Below are 27588 nucleotides of genomic sequence, written 5' to 3'. Positions count from 1 at the left end.
GGGATCGGAAGTAAATACTGGACTTGATCGTCTTATTCTTTTAGCGGGGACCTGTCGCTGGCTAAGAGCTGTCATTTCAGCACCGGGGTTCAGACGAATTGATCGTCAACAGCGCAGGGGGCACATCTCAGCTGCACTGCTGCGTGTCTCCGGGTGGAACAATAGTAGTTTTTCTCAGCGAGGCTGCAATTAACATCTTATTTGTTCTGGCTAGATACAGGCTTTGTCAGGACCACGGTGCGGCGACTGAGGTTGGGCATCTTGCATTGCTTTCTGCATGGCAATGGGATCATGGTTGTGGGGTCTAAACTTTTGTTTTCTTAATGTAATGTATCTGATTCTTTTTCAAGTTTCCCTAGTAACAGGTTTGGGAACTGGGGTGGGAAAAAGCAAGGGAAAGGGGGAAGAGAAGCTATCAGATTCTCAATTTAGCAGGGGAAAAAAAAGATAAATTTCCACCACTCCTCACTATTTATTTATTTACTTATTTACTTATTTACTTATTTATTTATATTTCATCCTGGACAGTTGGCTAACAAGTATTTGATGAACTAGCTCTAGATACATGCTGCAAAAGGTTATTCGCGTACTGATTATGTCTCTCTCTACTTGTAAACGCAGTTGGCGGTTTGCAAAACAAGTTCTAAATAGTGTGGTGATGTGGTGGAAGAAGACCTTGATGAGTAATTCATATAAAGTGTTGGAGTCTTCCTAAAAGTGAGTTGCTTGAGCTGCAGGTGAAGTGGAATAAAACAATTTTCCCTTGTTTTCTCTCCTTACTTTTTCTGCATTTTTTCTTCCTCTTGTTACTCTGCCCTGGGGTGACTGAAAGCCAAGAATATCATTTTAAAATAGGATTATAGTGAAAACAGAAAATCACCAATGATCTTTTATTCACCGGAGTGGTCTGAAATATTAAAATCGGCCCTTTACTTCTTAATACATATTAATAGGGTGACCCTCTCAAGGCTTTCTCTTCTAAGACAAGTGTTCAGAATAACACCCTGCAAGAGAAATAGTTAATCATTCCCCATCCAGCAGGTTTTAACCTCGTTCCAGGAAAATTCACTGAGAGAGCAGCCTGGGTGGCGTTTTGGTTTTGTGTCATTTTGGGTTCATTACAATGTTTTTTATCCATTTAAAGTATTGTGAAAGGAAAATAAGGTAGGTTTATGCCCAGGCATAATCCAAAGCATTGTGTCTTAAACAAACACTTTTAAAAACAAACAATATTAAGCAATACAAAAGAGAAACACATTTATTTCAACTCCCATAGAGATAGTAATTATGATATTAGCAAGACATTTTGGTCAGTTCTGTTATTTTGCCACAAGCAAAAACTGAAGAGATAGATTAAGGACAGACATAAAAAGATGGAAAAAAGAATATTTTGCATGATTTCTACATAAAAAGAGGAAACAATATGACATTTAGATATATTTCTATTTTGCATCTAGTGATTTCTCACAGTACCTTTGAACACTATTTTTTATGTTTCTTAGAAAATCTTAAAGTCATGACACAGTGACATAAGAATAACAGCTGAAGGTACAATTTAAAAAGCCTGAATCCTAAATGGAAACACTCACTCCAGGGTCATTTATATTCAAGTAGAATGCAGGGCTGGGTCAGGGAGAAAGCCACCCTTAATAAAGCGCTTCACCCTTCACACTGTTTCCCATAACCTTCATAAATTGCAGGCTACTGAGCTGGCCTGATGATGATCCTGCTGAGGTATATTTATAGCAGCTGATTTGTGGATGATAAATATGCCAAGCAGGACACAGTCTCCAGTAACCCCAGGCTGGTCTGACTTCCTCAGGGGGTCATAATCAAGAATCACAAAAAGAACCATATATGGAGAATCTGGTCTCTGGACCCTGACAGCAGCACAATCCAAAGGCAAACCAAGGAAGAACCACCCCGATTCGTGTCTGCACTATGTTCCACCTGAAAGCACTGCTGACATATTGACCCAACAACAACAAAAAGCAACAATTTACACATTGTAGGCTCTCTATGTCCTTTCCTCCATGTTGAGATTGGTCTGTTTTTAGGCTTTAATGCATTTTAAAATCACCATTTCAAATTATAATTATCAGCCTTCATTGGCCTCTTTCACAAACCCACGTGTGTCTGTATATATGTCTCTATGTATATAAACATATACACACATATTTTACATATACACATATTATATATACATGTCTATACCAGGGGTGCCCCAAATATCTATACACATGATTTGTATTCATCTTTTGTTATCAGTATATATTGAATATTACAATTTTAATGCACTTTTTTCCTCTCTTAAAATGTGTATATATTTTTTCACACCCTCTGTATATGCACACATTATATGAATATGTAAGTATACATACACACATATAAATATGTAATACATGCTCATGTATTTCACTTGTTACACAGCATATATTTGTGAGGATGGTTTCACTGCATTACTTTATTGCTTTATATTTCTCTTTAATACAGTGTTCTCACCCCCAAACAGCCAGATTAATTCTATAAACTAATTTTCACTTACATTTCCTTGCCAGCTTTCAAAAGGATTATTGAGAAACCAGTGTTCTTACTGTCTCTTTGCTTGGTGGTCCCTCCATGCCTGTGTACCTCTGATATCTTTCTATATGTCCTAATTTTTTTTTCGTATAAAGACATCAGTCAGACTGGATTAGTGACTTCATCTTAATTACCTCTTTAAAGCCCTTCCCTCTAAAGAGTCACATTCTGAGGTACTGGCAGTTAAAGATTCAACATGTGAATTTTGGGCGGTACACAATTCAACCCATAACACCTCAAACACATGTATCTCAAATCTAATTCTTTTCCTTTTCACTGCCATCTTTCTTTTCTAAAGCATGTAGTTTTTTTCTATCCCACTGTAATAATAATCTTCTACCTGGTGTCAAATATTCTGTGTTAATTTAACTCTAATCAATTATGCTCCAGGCAAAAAATGTGACCTTTAAAAAAACAAAAAACAAACCAAAAGAAAAAAAAACGCTGAAAATCTTTCTTTTCTTTTTTTAAACAGTAGTTAATTCTTATGGCACATAAAATAAATCCAAACCCTTAATCATGGCCCACATTGCACTACATCATCTGACTCCTGTTTCTCTTTCATCCTAAGCCACACTTCTATTTATTTATGATGCCTAAGCTATATTAATTTTCTTTCTGTGTCTCAAAGAAACCAGTTTTTTTCCTCCTTACAGCCTTCCTATAAGGAGTGAACTTCTGTTCTCTTGCTGTTGGAAAAACATACCAGTGTGACCTTTTCTCAACCTTAGGTTTCATCTTGAAAATCCTATATTCAGAGAAGGTTTTCTTTTCTTTTTTTTTGTACTTGTTGTCCTGTTTAATATTACTTGCTAATTTTTAATAACTTAATGTTCTTTTTCTCTTTTTCTCATTAGCCTATAAGCTCCATCATTACATATCTTGTCTGACATAGTGCAAGGCACATAGTAAGTGCTTAATAGATATTTACTGAATGAGTGCTGAAATTCACAGCATAATAAATACTATATATTGGTATTAGTTACGTTCATTAGAATACTATCTATTTTAAAAGTTATATAACACATATTTGTACCACAACTCAAGCTAGAGTTCTTCTTCCCCTTGACCAAGCATTTTATTTCCTTTATTCATTTCTCATGTGACATGGTCTCCAGGCTCTCCATCTTTATGGCTGTTTTCAATTGAATTTATCTCAGTTTGTCACAGTTCTTTGATGCTATAATTTTTAAAAAATTCTCCAGATTTTTAACTTTCCAGTGTAGACAAAATAAATCTGTTAAGTTCAAAGGAATAAACATTTACTGAGCATATGCTTAGGCAAACTCTGTAGTTATAAGGATGACTATCTCAAGGTCTCCCATATGAGGAGAATAAGGCTTTCAACAACCTGAAATGAACCAATCATCGATGTATTTAACACATCACTACTAAGCACATACTCCATATAAAACATGTTGTAAGCTGTTTGGGAAACCGGAGTGACAAGTAAGTCCTCGTCCTTGTGATGATTGTCTCTGTTGGTAGAGATAGCTAATGAACAGCTACCTACTACTTATTATAAATTGCAGATGTGTATATGTCCCCGAGGAGAAAGATATGATGTTATGAAGTGTGGAGTGTGTGAGGTGAGTGAGAAGCCATGTGATTGGTCAGAGAACATTTACCTAAAGAAATGACATTTGATCAGAGATCTGAAGAATGATAAGAGATTACTCATCATTTCAGGCAAGGGGAACAGAGTGTGCAAACATATTGAGGCAGGAGGGAGCTGAACACATTCCATAAAAAGAAAGTCAAGGTGAGGAAAATGAACAGACGTGTCAGTGGCAATTGATAAAGTTGCTGTAAAGACTAGAATGCAAATCAGTGTGTCTTTATCCCAATAGCAATGTTGATTGAAGGATTATAAATAGGGAAGTAACCTACTCAGATTTACAATTTTCACAGTTCATTCTCACTTCAGTATGAGGAGCAATTTCAGTGAGGTAAGAATCGATGTGAAGAAACAAGCTGGCATTAGTGGAGATGGAGAGAAGTACCAAAAAGGTATTTGGAGGTATAATCAATAGAATTTGTCAGTGGTTAGATAGCAAGAATGACTAGATTTAGACAAGGGCATCTACTTAGTGAATCTGCATACTGCTGGCGCATGTTGAAGTGATAGTCAGTTATAGTATTTTGATTAATTGATTCAATTGAATTTCTGATCCTGTGTGTGGAGAGGCGGCATCCCAAGAACATGATGACTTAAAACAATAGCAATAATTTATTTTCTCATAAATAAGCAATCTGAGGGGCAGGGTGTCTGTTGATTGGAAGGCTGGTGTCTGAGTCTTGCAATGTCAGATTCCATAGATAGTTCAACTGCATCTGGAGAATTCACTTCCAAGAAGTTCTATTCATATGACTGGCATCTGGTGCTGGCTGTGGGCTAGGGGCTCAGCAGGAGCTGTTGGCAGAAGATGTCAGTACCTCTTTACATGGGCCTCTCTAAAGCTGCTTGGTCTTCCACACAGCATTGCAGCTGTCTTCCATGAGTCAATGTTCCAACGTACAGGAAAAGAAAGCTGCCAGTATCTTAAGGCCTGTGCCTGGCAATGGCACAGCATCACATCTGACATTTTATTAGTCAAAGCAGTAACTACGCTTGCCCAGATTTGGGTGCCTGTGGAAGAGGAGGAGGAGGTTAGAAGGAATGTGTCTAGCTCTTGATGTAATAGCCTCTCTCAGTTTAAGGAATGTTAAAGAATGTATGATAGGTGATGCACACTCTGTTTATTGGCATCTTCTTGATGAATTACATCATTCAAAACATTGTTCCATAATCAATGACATCTGCATATCTGATGTTCTTATCCAAGTTAGTGGACAGTGTTAAATAGGTCAGGTTCAAATATAGTGTCCAGTGATATACCACTAGAACCTTCCCTCCATTAGAATGTAAAGTTCTAGAGGGCAGGGATGTTGTCTTGATATTAGCCTTTGGAACAGCACCTGATAAATATTCATTGGCTAGCCCAATAATTTGCTATATACTTTTAGTTATTGCAGAATGCTGCTTGACCAAACAACTCATGCTTAGCTTTCCTCACTCCAGGAATATGCCAGATTATCCCAAATGTAATAAGAAGTATATGCATTATGCCTACAAACATTCTTCTCTTGTAATACCCCTAGCAGTAGCCATTAGATTAAAAATATTGTTTCTTAGTATATCCAGGCTGCTTCCTATTCATCAAGATTTTGTTTACACATTCAGAAACCACCGACTTATTCAATAATTTATTCCATAATTTTTCCAGGGATCAATATTGATATCATTATACTATGATTTCTAGAAATTAGTTCTTTCTCCCTTTTAAAATTGAGTTAACATCTACTGTCTAATAATGTATTTTTCCTGCACCCACTTCCTTTCCAGTATTTTTCAAAAATCATTGAAAATACTTTCATGAGAATATTTATACTTATATATACTGCGATGCAATTTTTCTAGACCAGGGTATTTGAATAAATATAAAGTACCTATGGGTCCTTTTTAATATTTACTTGACTCCTTGGGTATCATTTCACTCTAACATTGTTGAACTATACTTTCTAGGTGAAAGATCACTCTCTTTTTGGTAGAAAATGAAAGTGAAGTAGGAATTGAATAATGCTGCCTTTCCTCTGTCTTCTGTTGTCATTAAACATTTGTGCCATGAAGGCAGGATCTTCTTCAGGCTTCCTATTACACATTTGGCCTTTTTTGTTTGTTTTATCTTTCCGTATGTGAACATCTTTCTCTCTTTTTAATATCTGTATAGAATTTCATCCAAGTTTGAGGCTAAATTTTATTTTCTTCAAGAAAGTAATAATCTGGGGGGAAAAATCTAGATTAAGCAAAAATATTGGCAAAGATAAATCATTTGGGTTATTTACTGTGCCTAAAACTTTGTCACAGAGTTCTAAAATAGAATTGTGGATTTTCATAACTGTAAGCAACACTAAAAAATAGTTACAGCTGTGTTTCTGGAACTTGCCCCATCATCAGTGTCAAAAGGTTAAACTACACACCTCCAAGACCCTTCCTCAAGAATTCTAATTCTCTAGGCTTTCCAGGCTGATATTTTTGACTATGATTTCAAGTGATACTTATGATTAGATAAGATTTAGACATAATGGTATAATTTCAGGTAGTTCAAGCTCCTTTCACAGATAGGGACACTGAGACCCAGATCTCAACAGTGATCAGTTCAATATTACCCAGCTAGGTAATGGTAGAGCCGAGATGAAAAAATAGGTCTTCATGGTCTGTTGCTCTTTCCTATTTCTGAAATCAGTTTTTATTTTGATTTTTAAAATTTGGATTCCTGAAAGAGATAATTATTCATGCAATTCTCCAGAGCACATGTTTTTATCATTATGCTAGATTATTTGAACAAAAATACAGTGCATTATCTTCTCTTCTTTGATGATAAGATACAGCCATTGTTTATCTTTCTGCACTGGGACTTGCATCATAGCTGCTGAGAGTGGACACTTGTCACATGATGTGAAGCCATCCTGGTGACCCATCTTATTTGGGCCTAGATAGAGAGCTGATTATACATCTTGGAACCTTTAAGAGCTTTGATGGGTGCACTTTGAAATTAAGGAATAAACTTGTGGATGGAATTCATGGAAGTATAAGAGGGCTATTCATAGAACTAATAAGATTTTATTAACACATCCATTTAACAAGAATATTTGTTGTGCCTTTGCCCCAACAACACATATGATATATTTGAAATAATTCAAAGGAAACTATTATGGCTCACAATACAAAGATAATCAATATATATTAGTGCTGCAATATAGATTGTAAGACACACTAAAGTTTGAATTCTGACTTGGTCTCCTGATGACTGTGTAGATGTGGGCAAGTCACCTCATGTCTGAGTCTCAGTATTTTAAAAAATCAATGATTAAGACAATACCACTTACTTTCCATCATTGCCATAACGATTAGTGAGAACATGCAAAGTGTCAAATATGGTAGAAGAAATGAGAAGGACCTCAATAAACTATTAGCACTGTTTACAAGCATATTTTAAGACTCTGAGTCAAGCAATGAGCATATAAAAATGAATACAACAGTTTCCTTTTCTCAAGGCAAAGAAAAGGTTTAATCTGGAACACTAGAGATATTACTGAGTACGGAGGACGAAAAGGGGCTCCACGTCTAACATTGTAAGTATCATCCACTTATATTTTATTAAGACTAGAGACTACTTGCTGTATCAAATATATCAAGCACTAAGCAAAGAAAAGTTAAAAAGAGCTAATATACATACCCATTCTCTGTTATGGTTTAACTATTAAGATCAAATTATTTAAACTCACTTGGCAATATATATTTTTTCTATGAAAAGCAAAATCAAATATAGATGAAAAGTATTCAAATTAAACTTTTCTAGAGTCATAAACGTTGAAGTCTGACTGGTTATCAGTAAATTTTGAACATGTTTAAATTATTTTCAAAATATAGTACTTGTATGATAGGATATGAATAATGTTTTTTCAAGCAGTAAATATCTAAACATAAATCTGTTCTCATTTGTGTATATACTAATAAGTTACTAGTGAAATATAAAACAAGCATTCACATATACTTCTCATTATGTTGAATAATTTTGTATAATCAAACTTGGATAATAAATAATAAGTGTGTGATTCAGGAACAATGTTAGCATTTTTGAACTCGAATTTAGTTTTATTTCTGTGAAAATAGGAGAAATAATAAACTATCAAAATACCTATTAGCATTCTCCTACATGTAAGAAAATGTTACTGGAGTCTTTAACCTTACTTTCATTTTGGATTATTTAATAGTGAACATCTTAATTTGCTAGGATTGCATAAGAATGGATTCAAGACATAATGTTAACTCTAACAATTTTCATATTTTTTCCTTCCATGTGATTAAAAAGTTTTCTGGAAGAGGCTTTAAATATAAAGTATTATTTTGAGATGAACATTTTTAGCTAATGTCAAACTACTTATAACCTTCTGAAAAACACTCAGAGAATATGACTTTGGCAGTATAATTGAGTGCTTCCATAATAAAACCCAAGTAATTGGAAAATTAAATTTCTGTCATGTGCTTACTGTAAAAAGATTGTAATAATCATTGAAAACTTAGTTCATATGAATTAACATTTAAGATTAAACTCTAGCTTCTATTAGGTATTGAAGTTTTTAAAAGGTGTTAAATTGTGTTTGGGGGTTATTATTTCATGTTACTAAATTGCAACACTCTTTCCAAGCAATTACTAGATGTAAGAGTTAATTTGATACAACCACCAATATCTTACTCTTCTAAAAACTGTTAATTTTAAAAATTACTTTAATGCAGAGAGAAAAGGACTCGGAAACTTTTGAAAAGAACATTGTGCAAATTGTCAGACAAATTCTTCTTACTCTTTTAAGTCTCCATAAATAATCACTATCTAACCAAGACATCAAATTCTCATATCATTGCCTATGGGGTTCATAAAAAATTGGAATTCCATTTAAATTCAATAGGAATTTTAGAATCAGTTTATCTCCCCCATTACGTAAAATTGATGTTGAAACCTGAATAGCTTATGAAATCTAGTACCAGTACAGTGTATCAAAAGACGTTTCATTCCCCTTTATGAATTCTTCTCATGTCTGTTAGAATGTGGAATGAAGCCAGCTTTTAGGTTTAATAAAACCTAAATTTTGATCAAATTCCTACATCATCTGTTTGATATTTTAGATATTTTAATTTACTCATTTTTTTTAAGACAGGGATTTCATTTCTACGTTTTCTCAACCTGTTCAGTTATAACTTTGTATGAGAGATATAGTAGAAAAGATTCAAAGAACATTGAAAACCTATGCATGAGAAGGAAATATTTGAATGAATCCCTTAGTAATGAGATTGATCCATCTGGTTTAGGTAATCTGGCTAGCAAATTAGCTGGAGTTTTGCTGTCATAGCCTCTGTTAGGTAGGTAGCTAAGTAGCTAGCTGCATAGTTCTCATGTCATTAGGAGTTTTCGGTGTCTTCTGAGATCTTGGTAATACTGCTTTAAAAAAAAAATTTCACAGCTGTGGATTGGTTATATCACAACCTACCCAAGTACAATTTGACATGACCCATTCCTCAAAATCCCTTTAATTATATAAACCTCTTCTTCCAACTTATCCTCCTCATCTACTTTCTCATCCTCTCTAGGAACAATGATCAAAACTATATCATATTTTCAATCACGTTCCTATATCCCTGTATTCAAATCTTACCTCCAAGCATCTCACCAATGAAGGTATTTCCTCTCTGAACACTGTTCTGGTACAAGCTATGATGATAATTAATTTCAATCTTATATAGCTAAATCAATCTCAACATTGCTATTGATGTTTCTGATTATATTTTTCCTACTGTATTGTCTAAGAGGATGAATTACAAAATCAGAATCGTAGGTTTAATTTGCACTATTACCACTTATTTGAATTTGAATGTCTTAACTTCTCCCAAACCCCAGTTTCTTCATCAGTTAAATGGGGAGAATAATTTTCACCTTATATAGTAGTTATAGGATTAATGATAAAGAGTGTTAAGTACTGATTATTATTCCCAGTTCATCAAAGGTACTCAGTTTCTTCAAATATAAAATGGAGATAGTAATAATACCTGCTTCATAAGGTTAAAGTGAAGTGTAAGTAAAAGAGGAAGAATGCAGTAAATGCTTAGCACAGAAAGTAGCACATGCCCCACAGTGGTGAGCAATATATTTTATTGCTACTACTATTAATAGTAACTCAAAATGTATTTTCAATGCACACTATTTTTAAATGTATCCAGCAATTAATTGCAATTTTTCATTATTTATATTATTTAAATATTTTATATATGATATTAAATCTGATAATTTTTTATTGTCTACCCTATATGCAAGCCTTTCTACTGGGTCCACAAATTCAAACTCAAACATTAGCATGTGTTTCATAGATAAACATAAAAATACCTAAGGAGAAATACACTCTCTATTTTACGTTCCTTGGTGTGCAAACCATTATTTAGTAGTAAATTTTACATTAAGAAAAACATGATTATCTGTGATCCTTGTTATCTACTCATCTAAATGTTTATAATAGAATGACAGTCTTCTTGGGATAGTCTTCATCGATTACTGTTTTTCATGTGTATATATACCACGGTTTCCAAAAAAATGTATACAAGTGGACACTTTGGTCAACATTGCTCAAGCAGTATTTCGTGATAATTAGAAGTGTCTGGACACTCATGGTAACCACTTTGAGCACCTTTTGTAATTGCAGAAGTCAAACGTGACTTGTAGTCATCTTTTGTCATCGGTATATATTGAGTAATATATACTCAATATATTTTAATACAGTTTTCCTTTCTTAAAATATGTATACTTTTTTTTTTGGCACCCTCTGTGTGTGTGTGTATGTCTGTCACATGGTGACACTAGCATTCATTTGATTTACGCCATCTTTTGAGTGAACATCATACTACACATTGATACCATAATTCAATTCAATTTTGAAAAATACGTAGATGGCATCTCTTAAAACATTTAAGAAAATAAAAAATGTATTAAAAGGTAATACTCAATGTATACTGATAACAAAAGATGAATACAAGTCACATTTGACTTCTGCAATTACAAGAGGTGCTCAAAGTGGTTACCATCAGCATCCAGAGACTTCTGATTATTGCAAACTGCTGCTTGAGCAACGTTGACCAAAGTGCCCACTTGTATACATTTTTTTGGCACCCCCAGTATATACGTTTTGACAATACTAATACAGGAAGCAATACAATAGACAAAACATATATAAATCATAATATTAAATTAAATCAAAGTGATTAACTTTTAAAAGTACAGGTGGTTTTCAATGTATCACTTAGGAAGATTAAAGCATATATAGCATCTGTCAAGCAAATTGTAATCAGAAAGAAGAGAATAACTTCAATGGTGTAAAAGAGATTCCTAACTGAATACTTTGGCTAGGTTCATACTCAGTTACTTAGTTCAGCTGAAGTAATGACCTGGAAATGATACCTTAAAGTCCTTGCTTATTAAAATGATTTGCTGTTATAGCAGTGAGATGATCACTTTCTAGATGGCATCTGAAAGAGCTCTACCTCTTGCCTCTAAGTCTAGGGTTAATTTTTTTTTTTTTTTTTTTTTTTTTTTTTTTTTTTTTTTTTTTTTTTTTAGTGTACAGCTCTATTCTCCTGGCTAAGTTCACATTCTTTTGATTTCAAGCCAAATTTTAATTGAATTTAGTTGGTTTAATTGCTCCTCAGAGATGTCTAGAAAATGTGCTCTCCCAGATTTCCTAGCAGAAATGCCATTGTCTCTGCTCAGCATTCCCAAGCAGACAGCAAAACTGCCATCAAGCTCCATCTTGCTCAACAATGACTCTGTAATGTGGTCATCTCATGTGCCCTGTATTTCAATTATAATTTAGAATGAATTAAAATCTATTTAAATGGAGAACATCATCTCTTACTACTCTTGAAGGAAATCCATTTCAGGACATTCTCTTTAGGGTCACACAGTAATAAAAGTGTGTCATCTTATATATCCTTAATTTTATTTCCCTTTATAATTGAATCCTACATTTTTGTTGATTTTCATCAACCAAATAAAATACAGTGATGTGTTTATACTAGATACCCTTCATAGAGGAAACACCAAAATTTTATACTTATAGATAGATTTAAGAATCCAGGATTTTATATTTCAGTGTTATAGAGCAGATTTTAGAATCAAGCTGCTCATGGAAATGAGTCAAGTCTTTTGCTGTGGTATTGAAGGATTAGATTATGTTTCAACATAAAAGTATCTCATGGAATGAATTCTAAGGTTGTAAAATCATTAATAATAATCAACATCATGCAAGAGGATAGCAATTGATAGTGTATGAAGTAGTCCATTCCAATGTATTGGATCACTGACATCAACCTTGTGCAAGAGCTAGGGCTGACATTATTATTCTTATTTCATAGATCAGGAGTTGGCAAAGTACGGCCTGTGGGATAAATCTGGCAAGCCACTTGTTTGTGTAAATAAAATTTTATTGGCTCAAAGCCACACCCAGTCATTTACATATTTTTTATGGCTGCATTGGAGCTCTAAGGTCAGAGTTAAATAGCCATGACAGAGAAGCACAGCCCACAAAACCTAAAATATGTATGGTCTAATACTTTACAGAAAAGTTTGTCCAATACTATAATAAATGCCTAAACTGAAATGCAGAAAGTTTTAGTGATATTTCATATTTATATATCTAATCTAATGCACATGTGGAATTGCTCAAATGCACATCCAGTGCTTTGGAATCCAAGTCCAGGATTATGTTTTAAAAACATCATATGCATATTAGCAAGAAACACCTGTCTCAACATTGGAAAGCCTTATAATCTATTTTTATTTGTTATAATTGCGTAGATGCTACTTGAGTGTACAACTACTTAATTATCTAAAATCTACAAGGAAAAGAAAGGATGTGGGAGGGGAAATTGAGGCACCAGTTATTCTGTCCCATAACCAGTTTATTGGTCCTAAGGAGCTGGCAGTATAAGATTATGCAAGTTTTGCCCTAGAGGGCAAAACTTTTTGGAAGCCAAAAAGCTTTTCCAGCTTTTTGGAAGCCAAAACTCAGGAATGAGGTACTTAAAGGTAATGAAGCACAAATTAGAATATGTTGGGGTCAAAACAACCTGGCTACCAGTACCCTGAATCCAACATTGTTGGGAAACACTTGCATCAGCCATCAAGTGTTCCATACATGCCTGGGGTTATCATAGTTTGCAAGCAGGTAGCTGAGATGCTTAGTAATGGCCATATCTATAGGGATTTTGGATTTTCTTTCCCGACAACTTATGTTTACTTAGTCCCTCGGATACTACGTTTGTTAGATATATTTTCATAGTAATATGAGGAAAACTCATCATTGCTGTACCTGCCAAACAAGTCTGTTGACCTGATTCCTCACTGGCCAAATACACGGGATAATAATGTCTTTTGTAAGATAATTTGGAATAGCACTTGCATTTGGTGAAGGTAAACCAGTCTGTTTAACTTTTATCTGTTGCTGCAGTCCATTTCATAATCCTTGTCTACATTCTAATTGTTCCAACATTGGCTCTACCTTATTCTTAATTTTTTGTCACAAATTTGTAATTTAAGATTAGATGTATTTTTCATATTTACAAATCCTTTTAAAATATAAAATGCAAAATGAAATTTTTATTGTTTTAAAGTAGCTGGCAAGAAGACACAAGGGAACATTTTAAATATTTTTATCATACTATGAATTACATTCTATAATTAAAAATTCCAAAGAAAATGCATTAATAGGAAAGAATATATGTATTTTAGGAAACAGCCATTTTAGTGTGGGATCTAAGGATAGGATCCAAATAGCTTGAAGTCTTATTTAGGATTCTATGTCCCTTTAATGTGCTTTATACATTTATTAACTCATCCAACAATATTTCTTGAGCACCCATTATGTTCCAAGCATTATTCGAGGTCCTGGAGATGCAGCAGTGAACACAATAGAAAAGCTCCCTGCTTTCTAGGTGCTCAGGTCATGGGGTGATAAGTGGTATCATTAGCAATGACCCCCATAGAGGAGGGGAGAGTGATCGATCTCGGGGAACAGGGTCAGCCATTTTTTACAGGTGGTCAGGGCAGGTCACTCTACTCTTTGAGAAGAGACCCCAAAAGCAGTGAGGAAATGAGTCAGTCATACACCTGGAGCGAGAGGTGTTTCACATGGTGGGAATGTTAAATGAAAGTCCTGAGATAGATGTGCGCCCACTGTGTCCTTAGAACTACAAGGAAGCTGGGTGAGAGGGATTGTTGGTAGAAGATAAAGTCAGAGAACTGTGTGGATCAACATTGAGGTTCCAAACAAACAAATGAAGGTATCCAGGGCTCCCAGGACACTGCCGTACCCTCTGCCATACCAGCTGCTTATACACAACTGGAGCTCTTAGAGCTCCTCTGCTCACTGCACTAATAACAGGTATCTGGGTTTTTATCATAGAACTCATTATATCATTTCAACAAATACCATGATAATTAAACACATTTTATTTTCTTATTCCAATCTCTATGCATGTCTTGATAATTTCAAAGAATTTTATGACCTTATTCAGGTTTATTAATGTCATTTTATTTCTTGAATATAAATTACATTTTAGCTTCAACGTTTGTTAAATTTGACTACAGTCACGTGTCACTTAACAAAGGGGATACATTTTCAGAAACTTGTTATTAGGGTATTTCATCACTGTGCAAACATCACAGGTGGTATGGTACAGCCTACGACTACACACCAAGGCTGTATGGCATAGCCTATTGCTCCTGGGCTACAAACCTGTACAGCACGTGACTGTACTGAGTTCTGTAGGCAACTGTAACACAATGGTAAGTAGTGGTGTATCTAAATATTTCTGAACACAGAAAATATAAACTAAAAATATGGTATAAAAGATGAAAAATGGTACCCCTGTATAGAGCACTTATGAATGGAGCTTGCAGGACTGGAAGTTGCTCTGGGTGAGTCAGTGAGTGAGTAAATTTGAAGTCCCTGGACATGACTGTAGACTACTGACATCTTTATAAATACTAAAGACTTAGTGTGGGGACAGAGCCCCAAAAAGCAGTTTCCAGGCTCTCGGCCTCACATAGAAAGGTGCTGGCTCAGGTAGTAAATGGCCATCGACTGTGATCAAATGGCCATCAGCTGTGGCTAGTTGGCCGTCAGCTGTAACCAGTGAGCCATTAGCCATGAATATAACTGCCGTGGCTAGGCTAGCAGAAAAAGGGGGCTAGCAAGAGGATGGTGGCTGAGCCTGCAAGCGGCACAGTGAGGGTTGAGAATTGTGTGGCTCCTGTTTCCTGTTTCTCCAACCCAGCCGCCAGTGAGAGTATAGTGGTATGACTCCCCTACTTATGGCTCCGTGGGTGTTCCTTTTTGGCCTAGCCATATCCTGCGTTTTTGTGTGGGGAGTGGGACCAGAGACCTCGCCGGACGCCATGCATGACACATGGCGAAGTCGGCAGGATCCCCTGCACTACACTTAGGTTATACTAAACTGATGTAAAAAAGGCTCTTTGAGAACCAATAAACTTTATCTTACTGTAACTATTTTACTTAATAAGCTGAAAAATTTTAAACTGTTTGACTGCCGTAATAATACAGCTTAAAGCACAAACACATTGTACATCTATACAAAATTTTTATATGCTTATTCTACAAGCCTTTTCTATTTTTAATTTTTTACCTTTTACTTTTTAAACTTTTTGTTGTTGTTGTTGTTAGAAACTAAGACACAAACACACATATTAGCCTAGGATACAGGGTCCGGATCATCAATATCACTGTCTCCCACCTCCATACCTTGTCCTACCAAAAGATCCTCAGGGGCAACAGCAGCACAGAGTGGTCACCTCCTATGGTAACGATGCCTTCTTCTGGAATTACCCCTGAAGGTCCTTCCTGAGGCTCTTCTTAAGGCCGTCTCAGCCTTTTCAGAAATATGTCCATGGTGGTTTGTTTGGTTGGTTTCTGTTTTTCATCATAGATTTGCTTGTAAGTAGATAATGCACCATGAACATTCCTCTCTTAATGAAAACCTGTCTGTGTTGGGGTCCACGTTTTCAAACTTTTTAAGGAACTTGTTGAGGTCTGCAAAAGTTTCTATTAAACGTTTCACTGTGATTTCTCTTGGGAGTTCTTTTTCTTCTGCAGTTCTCTTGCCTCTTCTTCAGCTATGCATTTCTGTTCCAGTTTCAACAACTTTCTGTAGCCAGGTTAAAGTAGTTTGCCATATTAACCAAAATCTTGTCTATTTTCACAACCTCCTCATTCTTGGCAAATCCTTTGAAGTCATAGAGGAACCTCTTGAGGGTCTTCTTTGGATGCCATTCATACACTCCTTGTTGACATCACCCCAAGCCCAAACAAGGTTTCTGATGCAGTCATAGATGTTGTAATCTTTCCGGAATTCCATCAGTGTCTTTCTCAGTTTCAATAATAGCCTGGGCAAGGTCTTCCCAGGTAGTAGCCTTAAAAGCTGATATAACCCAATCCATTGGAGGAATCAAAGAGTTGGTGTTTGGAGGGAGACCGATCACTTTGATATTGGGATGAAGATCACCAATAAAAGGAGATTGTTCAGGAGCATTATCGATAATAAGCAAAATTTTGAATGATATTTTATTCTCCAAACAGAACTCCATTTTGCTGACATAGGAGTTCAGGAGGGAATCATGGAAGAGGGGCTGGGTCATTAATGACCTCTTATTGTCCCTGTAATTACACTGGCAGTGTGTAATTATTGATATACTTGAAGGCCTTGGGGTTCTTAGTGTGCCAGATCACAAAGGGTTTCAATTTATAGTCTGCAACATTGCCCCCAAGCAAGACTATCTATCATCTTGTCCTTAAAAGCTTTGAAATCTGGCATTGTCTTGGCCTCTTTATTGGTGAAAGTCCTTTCAGACATCCATTTCAAAAACAGGGAGGTTGCATCCATATAGAATATTTGCTCTGGTAAGTAAATTTCCTCCACATTTAGCTTATCTAGAGTTTGAAATTCTCCAGATGCCTTCATATCAGCACTTGCAGACTCACACCCACTTTCACATTATGTAATGAATAAATGATCGTTGAATCATTTAAACCACCCAGAGCTAGCAGTAAATTCAACATCAGAGTCAAGTTCAGTCTTATCTTTGAACATCGCAAACAAACTTGTTGCTTTGGCTGTGATCGTCATGGTGATGTGAGGATATGCTTCTGTGTCTGGTCTTCAATTCAGGTCATTAGAAATTTATCCATGTCTGATATAGGTCCTTCTCCAGTTTTTGTTAGACTCTTTGCCTTCATTGAAGCAGATCCTTTAACTGCTTCCATTACTTTGTTCTTATTCTTCAAGATCATAGCTATGGTGAAATGGGACATGCCTGACTGGTGAACAATAACCATCACTGATTTTCTACTTTGTAGCCCTTAATTAGTTTTAAATTTATTTCCAGACCAATCCCTCATCGTGGCCTATATTACAAGCAACATGGGTAATGGATTTTTTATGCTTAAGGGCCATGAGAAACAAAACAATACAGCACAAGAGAAATGATGCAAGCAAGAGATGTAAATATGAGAAACATGAGGCTGTTGCCAGCGTAACATGGCATACAGTTTTACAACAAACATTTTTCTTTTTTAAGTAGAAAGAGTATACTCTAAAATAATGACAATGTAAACACATAAACCAGTAGCAGTCATTGATTATCGTTATCAAGTATCACATATTGTACATAATTATATGTGCTATACTTTTCTGTGAGTAGCAGTACACTAGGTTTGTTTACACCAGCATCACCACAAACCCATGAGTAGTGCTTTGCACTATGACGTTATTATTAATAGTGTTACTAGGTGATAGGAATTTTTCAGCTCCATAATAATCGTAAGGAGCCACCATCATATATGTGCTCCTTCATTGACAAAAACATTGTTATATAGCGCATGACTGTATATCAATCTATTTTATGCCAGCATCTTAATTTTTTTATTACTATAGCGTTGTAATGTATTAATAGCTTGAAATCAGTAAGTGTGACATCAGCTTTGTTCTTCTTGGTAAATATTTTTTTTGGGTATTTAAGGTCTCTTTTTGTTCCATATGCATTTTAAGATTGTTTTCTTCTTTCGGTTGAAGTGCCTTTGAAAGTTTGATAGAGTATTCATTAAATCCGTAAATCCTTTTGAGTAGTATTGACATTTTAATAATATTATTGTTTTCAATCCATGAATATGGGATATCTTTCAGTTTACAAATGTCTTCCTTAATTTCTTTCATCAGTGTCTTATAATTTTCAGTGTACAGGTTTTTCACTTCATTGGTTACATTTGTTCCTCAGTGTTTTATTCTTTTTGATGCTATTGTAAATGGGCTTGTTTCTTTAAATTTCCTTTTTGATACTTCTTTATTAGTGTATAAAAATGCAACAGATTTTTGTATATTGATTTTGTATCCTGCAAGTTTACTGAATTTGTTTATCAGTTCTAATAGATTTTTATTGCAGTATTTAGGATTTTTTACATGTAGGAAACTATATAACCTGCAAACAGACAATGTTGCTTTTTTTGTTAGATCTCTTGTATTTCATTGTATTGCCTAATCGCTCTGGCTAGGGCTTCCAGTACCATATGACCCAGCAATCCCTCTCCTGTGTATCTACCCAAAAACTCTGAAAACATTCATCCGTAAAGATATATGTACCCCAATGTTCTTTGCAGCATTATTCACATGGCCAAGACAAGTAATCTGAATTTCACTGTATACCTACTTTTAACATTGAGTCTTATATTTTTGTGTTTTTATGTTACTAATTTTTGTCCTTTAATTTCTGCTTGATGAACTCCCTTTAGCATTTCTTGTAAGGCAGATATGGTGGTGCTGAACTTACTCTGCAAGTTAAAGTATGTTTAATAGGCAGGGTATTTTTTTTTGTTTGTTTGTTTCGTTTGTTTTGTTTTGCACTTTGTGTCATCCTACTGTCTTCCTGTCTTCTGCCTTGCCAGGTATCTAAAGAGAAACTCACTGATAACCTTGTGGGGTTTCAAATGTATATGATGAATTTGTTTTCTCTTGCTGCTTTCAAAATTCTCTCTGTGTCTTTGATTTTGACAGTTTTATTATACAATGTGTCTCTGAGAAGTCTTCTTTGGGTTGACTATTTGGAGACCTATGAGCTTCATGTATGTGGATGACCATATCTCTCTTCAGATTTGGGAACTTCTCAGCCATCATTTCTTTAAATAAGCTTCCTGCCCTTTTCTCTCTCTTTTGTCCTTCTGGGGCTTCCATAATGTTTATATTGTTTGACCTGATATTATCATATAATTCACAGTCTTTACTTTTATTTTTTCATTTTTTTCTACTCTGACTGGATTATTTAAAATAATCTATCTTTGAGTTCACAGAATCCTTTTTTTTTCCTGTTTGATCAAATCTTCTGTTGTGCTCTCTGTTGCATTTATTTTATTTTCTTACACTGTATTATTCAGCTCCAGAATTGATGTTTGTTTGTTTTTTTTTATGATTTTTGTCTCTGTTGAACTTCTCATTTTGTTCATGTGTTGTTTTCCAGATTTTGTCGAGTTGTCTGTATTCTCTTATAGCTCACTGATCTTCCTTAACACAGTTATTTTAAATGCTTTTTTAGGCAATTAGTAGAGCTCCATTTCTTTGAGGTCAGCTACTGGAAAGTTATTTTGTTCCTTTGGTGGTATTATGTTCCCTTGATTTTTCATTGAAGTCTTGCATTTTTTTTTTTTTTTTTTTTTACATTTAAAGAAGCAGTTACCTTCTCACATCTTTACTGTTGGCTTTGGGAAAGAAATACCTTTATCAGTCAGATTGGCTAGGGATTCTGAAGCTTTCTCAAAATTTTCTGTGAATGTGCCTGCTCCACACTTTTTGTTACTACTTGTAGAGGGAGATTATTCATTTTATATGCTTTCCCTAAATCTTGCAAAGCCTGGTGAAGGCTGAGAAACTCCTGTTTGTTTTCCTCAGGGCAATGCCCTAAAATGCTGAAGTTTGTGAGTTTTTCCCAATCCCACAGAGTTGGGAGGCTTTCTGTGTATTCTCACTAACTGCCTGCAAAGGCTCCCACTTGCTGTCTGCAGGACGGTGTGGGTGAAGTGTTCAGAGTATCAGAATTTTGAAGGTGCCTGTGAGCCAGCTGGGGGTTCTGCAACTGAGGCATACCTAGTGACTAGTGGGCTCGGTTCCTAATGCTGTCCATGCGCGATTGGTAGAATGAACTGTGATTTGGTTAGCAGCATCCCTTTGATGAGTCCTGAGCCCTGGTTTCTGTGCTCTTGGACTTTCCCTACACCTCAACTTTGCAGGTCACCTCAGTATTCTGGCAGCGGTGAGAAAAAAGTGGATTTTGGGGCAGTGTCCTGCATAGGTTGGGAAGTTGAACTCACATACTCTCATGTTTCCCCATGGGAGAAATCACAAGCAGAGAGGATCTCTCTAGGCACTGAACTCTGCCACCTTGGGGGAGACGTGACATGGATAAAATAAAACTGTTCTTCTTACCCTCTTCTATTTTCAGATTTTTGCTCCACTGATGTGCTAGAGCTTCTCTGCTGGACTCCTGGACTCCCACAAAAATACTCTCATCTGTGGGTGAATGTAGAACTGATGCTCTGGCAGGTGTGGGAGGTGGATGACAGTAGAAAACTCCCATTGTGCTATCTTGCTGATGTCCCATTCTCAATCCTTGTCATGATATCTAAAACTTTTCACCAATAACTTTTTAAAAAGAGTATATATTTGGCTGTTTTTTAAAACATTTTCTTCATCACTTCTAATAACTATGTGAAATTCCACCATATGATGTGCCTTCTTCGTCTTTTTAAGTGTTCCCCTACTGTTGATCATTTGAATGTTTCCAATATTTTGGTACTATAAACCATATTGAAATGATCAAACATTTTTGCACCAGAATGTTGCAATCAAACATTTTGATCAAAAATTTATACATTTTAGTAAAATTCCTTTCTGAATGTAAAAGATAAACATTTCTAAGGATTTCTTTATATTTATTTTGCTGTTATCAAATGTCATAAATGAATTTGTATTAATTTTTACACAACAAACAACAATGGGCGAGAGTGACCAAGTCAGTAAACCATTTTCTTCTGCATTATTTATTATTAAAATTATTTTCCTATTGATAAGCAAGTAGAACATATCATTATTTAAGGATAATTTTCTTTTAATTCTTAGTGAGAATTATTTTCATGTGTTTATTGACTATTTATGTATCTTCAGTGTAGTACAATAGTTAAAGACATAGCTTTCAGCATCAGACACAGCTAAGTTTGAGAACAAGCTCTGATATCATTGGATGTATTCCCTTGGACAAGTTAATTAAACTCTCAGAGTTGTATTTTCTTTTATGTATGAAAGGTATTAGTTTGCTAAGGCTGCAATAACAAAGTACTGTGAATTGAGTAGCTTACAAAGAAAAATTCATCTTCTTACAGATCTGGAGTCTAGAGATTTGAAGTCAAAGTGTCAGCAGTACTGGTTCCTTTTGAATGCTGTGAGGGAAGGATCTGTTTGAGGTATCTTTCCTTGGCTTACACTTGGTGGCTATCTTCTCTGTGTCTCTTCACATCTTCTTCATCCTATTTGTCTATTTCTGTGACAATCTTCCCCTCTCTATAAGACCATTGGTCATATTGGACTGGATCCCACCCTAACGATTTCATTTTACCTTGATTAACTCTATGTACACCCCATCTTCAGATAAGTTCGCATTCTGAAGTATTGGGTGCTAGGACTTTAACATATCTTTTTGGAGGGGATACAGTTTAACTCACAACAGGTATAATAATATCTCATCACAAGCTCATTGTAAAGATTAGTTAATAGTATGTACTTACACAGAATGTGGCATCGTAAAATCAATATCAAAATCAGTTAATATGATGTTTCAAGATTGATGTTCATATAATCATTCCATTTTCCTATTGAGGTTTACTTTTTCTTATTAGTTTGTAAGACATGTTTGCATATGAACAATTTAAATTATAAATACAAAAGTATTTTTCCAGTGTTTTATTCTATTTTATTTTATAATTTTAATTTGCATAATTAGAAGTATTTTGTAAACAAATATATTATCCTCTTCGTTCATAATCTCTCTTTTTTTTAGTATTTAGAGAATGTTTTCCCCCACAGTAGAATAAACTGTGTTCACCATTTTTATCATTTTTTAATTCTTTAGCTATCTTATTCCCCCTACACACACCTCCCTTATGTACATGTCCTATATAATGTCAACTCTTGACTGTGGATTATACCTGTGAATAGGTGAGAAAGCACTCCAATGATTAAATTAGGTAATAAGGTGGATAAAGACATTTTGCAGATGCAATTAAGGTTCCTAATTAATTAAGTTAATCAAAAAGATTATTTTGGATGAGTCTGACTCAAGTAAGCCTTTTAAAAGAGAATCTAGAGGTCAGAGATGGAAGAAGTCACAGAGATTCAAAGAGGAGAGGTGTTCTCTTGTTGTCCTTGAGTTAGCAATCAGCTATCGTGTAGAGAGGGCCATATACCAGGAAAAACAAGTGGCGTCCAGTAGCTGAGGACCTCAGTTCTGCAACTGCAAGGCACTGAATTCTGCAACAACCAGTGTGTTTGGAAGAAGGCCATGGACATCAGATAAGATAGCAGCCTGGGCTATACTTTGAGTTCAGCTTTGTGAGATCATGAGCAGAGGACCCAAATATTGTGTACAGGAATTCCTCACTCATCAGCATTGTGAGATAAGACATTTGTGCTTCTTAAAGCCACTACATTCATAGTAATTTGTTACATAGTAGCAGATAACTAATTCTCCTCATTACATATTTCTAGGACTATGCATTGATTCCTAATAGATATCTAAAACACCACATATTCCATTTCTAAATACATAAATATTCTTGAATCTCTTGGAAGAACAAACATGTTTAAATTGCTTAACTTTATAATATGATTTTATCTGATAATTTATATTTTACCCTTTTTTGTCATTCTTTTCAAAATACCTAATTTTTCAAAATACCAACAGTATATTAGGTATAGATGAAAAAGTAGATAAATTATTCTTAAAAATTAATACATTTGTTTATGAAATGATAGCATTAAGAAAATGAAAATGCAATCATGAGCAGGGAGAAATCATTTACAATATACATGTGAATATTGACTAACAGGTCTAAGGGTGACATACAGAGGCTTTTAAATGTTTGTACCTAATAAGCTGACATCAGTAATTGTCTAGCTAATTGAACTTTATCAATGATTCAAGAAAGAACCTGATTAAAATGATTAACATGGTGCCTTAGCTTTCACATTAAGTTCCTTTAAAATCAACTTGAAAAGAAATCTTTGTAAAAGATTAAAAAAATTCAGTTGCTAATATAAGAAATTTGACATGGGTAAAGGAAAAAAAATGACCAGGGTCTCACCTTTACCCATCATCTAGTGTCCTAGAATTAGCATAACTTAGTCTTCCCAACCTCTGATACAGACAAAAGAGGAAATGGCAAAGAAAATGATTGAAGCCAAGAGAAGACTGATAAATTAGAAAAAAAAATGGTTGCTCTGGATTATGCAATAGCTTCCAACTGACTTCCACTTTGGCACTCTTCAATCATGACAACGTTTATTTTTCCAAACTAATTTTCCCAAAACATTGTTTTTAGAATATCATTCCTCAATTCAGGAAATCTTGTATATCAAAAATACACTTCTCTGCTAGTCTTTTAAAATGTCTCGTAATCTTTTGTCACTTTATCTACCCAAGCACAGTTATGTTTCTCTTGAGTCAGAACTATTTATTTTATCAGCTCACAATTGCATCATGATAATTTCTCTCTCCGTTATTTTTCCAGGTTATTTTCCAACCATAAATTAAATTGGATTGAATACATGTATTAACTGAGTTCCTCCTCTATAAAAGACACTGTGAGAGATACTAAAATGAATCTAAACACTGCCCTTATTGCTACACACAATGTCTTTTTCATGCTAGATGCTGAGAAGATACAAGGTAAGGAATGAGAAAATGAATAGTGTTATTGTAAATAAATACTTTCTATCTCTCCTTTTGCCCTTTTATTTTTGAGAAAGAGTTAAGTATCAAGATTCATTTTCTCCATGAAGTCTTCCTTATGTACTCTAATTCTTTATATTTTTTTCCTTCTATCGCTCTTGTAATCTATACTCACTACTTAAATAGTGATCCAAAGGCCAGAGTTTATTAGAAATGCCAAATCTTAGACCCCATTTTAAACATACCTAATCAGAGCCTACCTGCCTTTTAATGAGGTCCTTGTGATTCATAGGTACATAAAATTTTTTTATGGAGCACTGGTTCATACCATGGAATTTGTCATTCTTTATTGTGTATCATCTATAATGTTGCCTTTTGTTTCCCTGGTTACTTAATCTCTTAACTGTCAAGCACTGAGGTTGTCACACACCTAAAAATCCCTTTGTGACAATTATTGACTTGGGATATAATAGGCCCTAAATAAATGATTGTTTATTGATCACATTCAGACATTGCCAGAACTTTAATAATTCATAAACATTTTATTCTGTTTTATATACAATACTTAGTGATGATGGAAAACATAGTCATATAATTCCACCAGGTTAACCAGAAGAAAATATTTAACATCCATGTAGTAATCTAACATACAATTGATTTTGACAAATTTCTATTTTTCTAATAATGTTCTTTATAGCTTTTTAAAAATACCCAGAATCTGATGAAATGTAAGACACTGAATTCAGTTGCAAAATCTCCTTTGATCTAGAAGAGCTATTTCCATCCTTTTGTGCCTTTCATGATGTTGGCATTTAAGGAAGACTGTCATTGGTATTGTAACAGTTATAAAAGATGTTAAAGGGGTAGTAACTTGGGGGGAAGGGAATTATCACTTTGTGAGGGGTGTGAATGTCTAACGATCATGTTGCTTTGTATACCTGAAACTAATAAAAAAAAGAAAAGAAAAGAATGTTGGTTGCCAACCATAAATACTACTACTACTACTACTAATAATAATAATAATTCAGCGCAGTTGTTTTATAAAAATGTCCCTTAATTTGAATTTGTCTGATTAATACCTCATTATGATATTTGAATTAAATATTATTTATAAATAACATTAAATAGATAACATATCTTTCTCAGTATATCACAGCAGGAGACACACAACGTCAGTGTATTCCATTATTGGAAGTTTTTAATTTTGAAGGCATGATTGAGATGTCTGACATGTTTTTCAATTGCTAAGGTACCCTTTTCTCTTTTTAATTAAAAAGTAATATATTAATATGACATATTTGAGACTATATGAATATCCTACTCCCAAACAATCATTCAACTAATGGTTTTAGTATCAACTGATGATTCCTTTCTATATCAATTATTATTTAGTGATTTTGAAAGGTAATTTTTAATGTCATTCCTTTTCTATTTATTATTCATTATTCTTCTGTAAAGAACAGCTTCCCCTTTTTCCCTTCATTGTATTTTTTGAGTATGTCTAATGACTCAGTTACACACACACACACACACACACACACACACACACATTCAATATGTGATACTCCACTGTTGTCATTATTTTTGATGCTAAAATTATTCCAAATAGGAACTCTTTCAATCTGGCTTCTGTCTTGTGATATATCCTCTTGAGGTTTCGAGTGCTTCCTTACTCTCCACTTAGCAACAAAATAGTCCAGGCTTACTTTAACTTGCAGTTTTCACAACCCAGTCCTCAAATCTGCATTTTCTCCAGTAATTCTTTCCTGCCTTCTTTTTTGGTGAAAGGTATTTAGTATGCAAAACATGAATACTGGTTATGTTCATTGCTATTGAGATATCACCGCTTCTAGGCCCCTTCTGTGATCATAGCTGGCAAGCTCATGCATTCATGTTAATATTTCCAAGTCCAAAGCCCTTCATTGGGTTCTTTCCTTCTTGCATTCAATATTTATACCTCTTTTCTCTCACACTGAAAACCTTGGTTCTAAAAAAAAAAAAAAAATCAATATACTTATTCATTTACTTTAGTTTCATTACAAAATAGTTTTAGAATTAAAACACCATGGCCTACTCACTGAGTATGGTTCAGATATTTCTGCAGCTCATTTTGTCCTTAGACTAGTTTCCTTGAAGGTGTGCAGTTAGAAGACTGTGTCCAAAATTACTCGTACACATTGTTTAGTACAAAATTACTTCTGTGAATGTTATCAGCTTATGTGCAGTTGTTTATTTGCTTTTCTTTCATTCAATTATAATGGTTTCCTCCTATCTTTGTTGATTTTATTTTTTAATATATAAAATCTTGACATGGTTAAAAAGTCACTATATAATGAAACAAACTCAAAGATATCTCATTCTTTTTCCTGTCCCTTCACTTTCTTTCTCATAAACATCTTATAGGTAACTAATTACACTAATTTAGGGTTTATTCTTTCTGTATTTATTTTAGAAAACTAAGCAAATGTGCACATATAGCCTCATTTTTCTTTCTTTGTTACACAAAATAAAACATATTAACTCTTTTGAATTTAGATTTTTAAAGAAATGAATGATATATGCCAAGTATCACTTTATACCAGTTCATTGAGCTCTTCCTCATTTTTTAAATACATTTATAGAGTAACTGGTCCCATGAATATAACAAATTATTTAATCAGTTACCTATGTGTGGGTGCTGAGGTCGTTTCTAGTAATTTTCTATTAGAAATAATGACAATAAATAATCTTGTGCTTTGACTTTTAAAAACATACTTAGAAATATGATTCAACCAATAAATTCTTAGAAATGTGATTTCTGAGTCAAAAGATAAATACATATGTAGTTTTGTTAGGTATTTCCAAAGTCCTCTCCATAGACGTTGTAATGAACTGAATGTTTGTGACCACACCCCCCAAAAAAAAAAATTATATGTTTAAGCTCTGACACCCAATGTGATGGTATTTGGAGATGGGGCCTCTGGGAGGTAAGCAGGGTTAGATGAAGTCATGACATGGGGGCTTCATGATGGGATGAGGTGTCCTGATGAGAAGAGACAGACTGGAACTTGCTTTCTCTCTCTCCTGCATGTGACGATACAGCGAGAAAGTGACCATCTGCCAGCCAGGGTGGGAGCCATCACTCGTCAGCCATGCTGGGTTCTGACCTCAGACTGCCGGCACCCAGAACTATGGGAAAATAAGTTTATGTTGTTTAAGCTTCCTAATCTATACTATTTTGTTATGGCAGCCTAAGCAAATTAAAATAAGGACCTTATGCATAATCAAGGAGCTCCTTATCTTATGTTAAAGAATCATGTCACATACCTTACATATTTCTATAGATAAATATACGCTTTCATTTTCCTTTGCCTAATAAAGTATG

General features: G+C 34.6%; 1 long non-coding RNA gene across 1 annotated transcript; it reads left to right on the top strand.

Moving 5' to 3' along the window:
- Window positions 1–617: 617 nt before the first annotated feature.
- LOC117020407 (uncharacterized) lies at window positions 618–27588 on the top strand. Its single transcript, XR_004422692.1, has 3 exons — window positions 618–717; window positions 24064–24221; window positions 27306–27588. It is a non-coding gene; the product is annotated as an uncharacterized LOC117020407 (long non-coding RNA).

The sequence above is a fragment of the Rhinolophus ferrumequinum genome, chromosome 3 (genome assembly GCF_004115265.2).
Source record: "Rhinolophus ferrumequinum isolate MPI-CBG mRhiFer1 chromosome 3, mRhiFer1_v1.p, whole genome shotgun sequence".
Lineage (NCBI taxonomy): Eukaryota > Metazoa > Chordata > Mammalia > Chiroptera > Rhinolophidae > Rhinolophus > Rhinolophus ferrumequinum.
The sequence above is the reverse complement of the archived record's forward strand: the minus strand, read 5'-3'. Positions and strand labels throughout refer to the sequence as shown.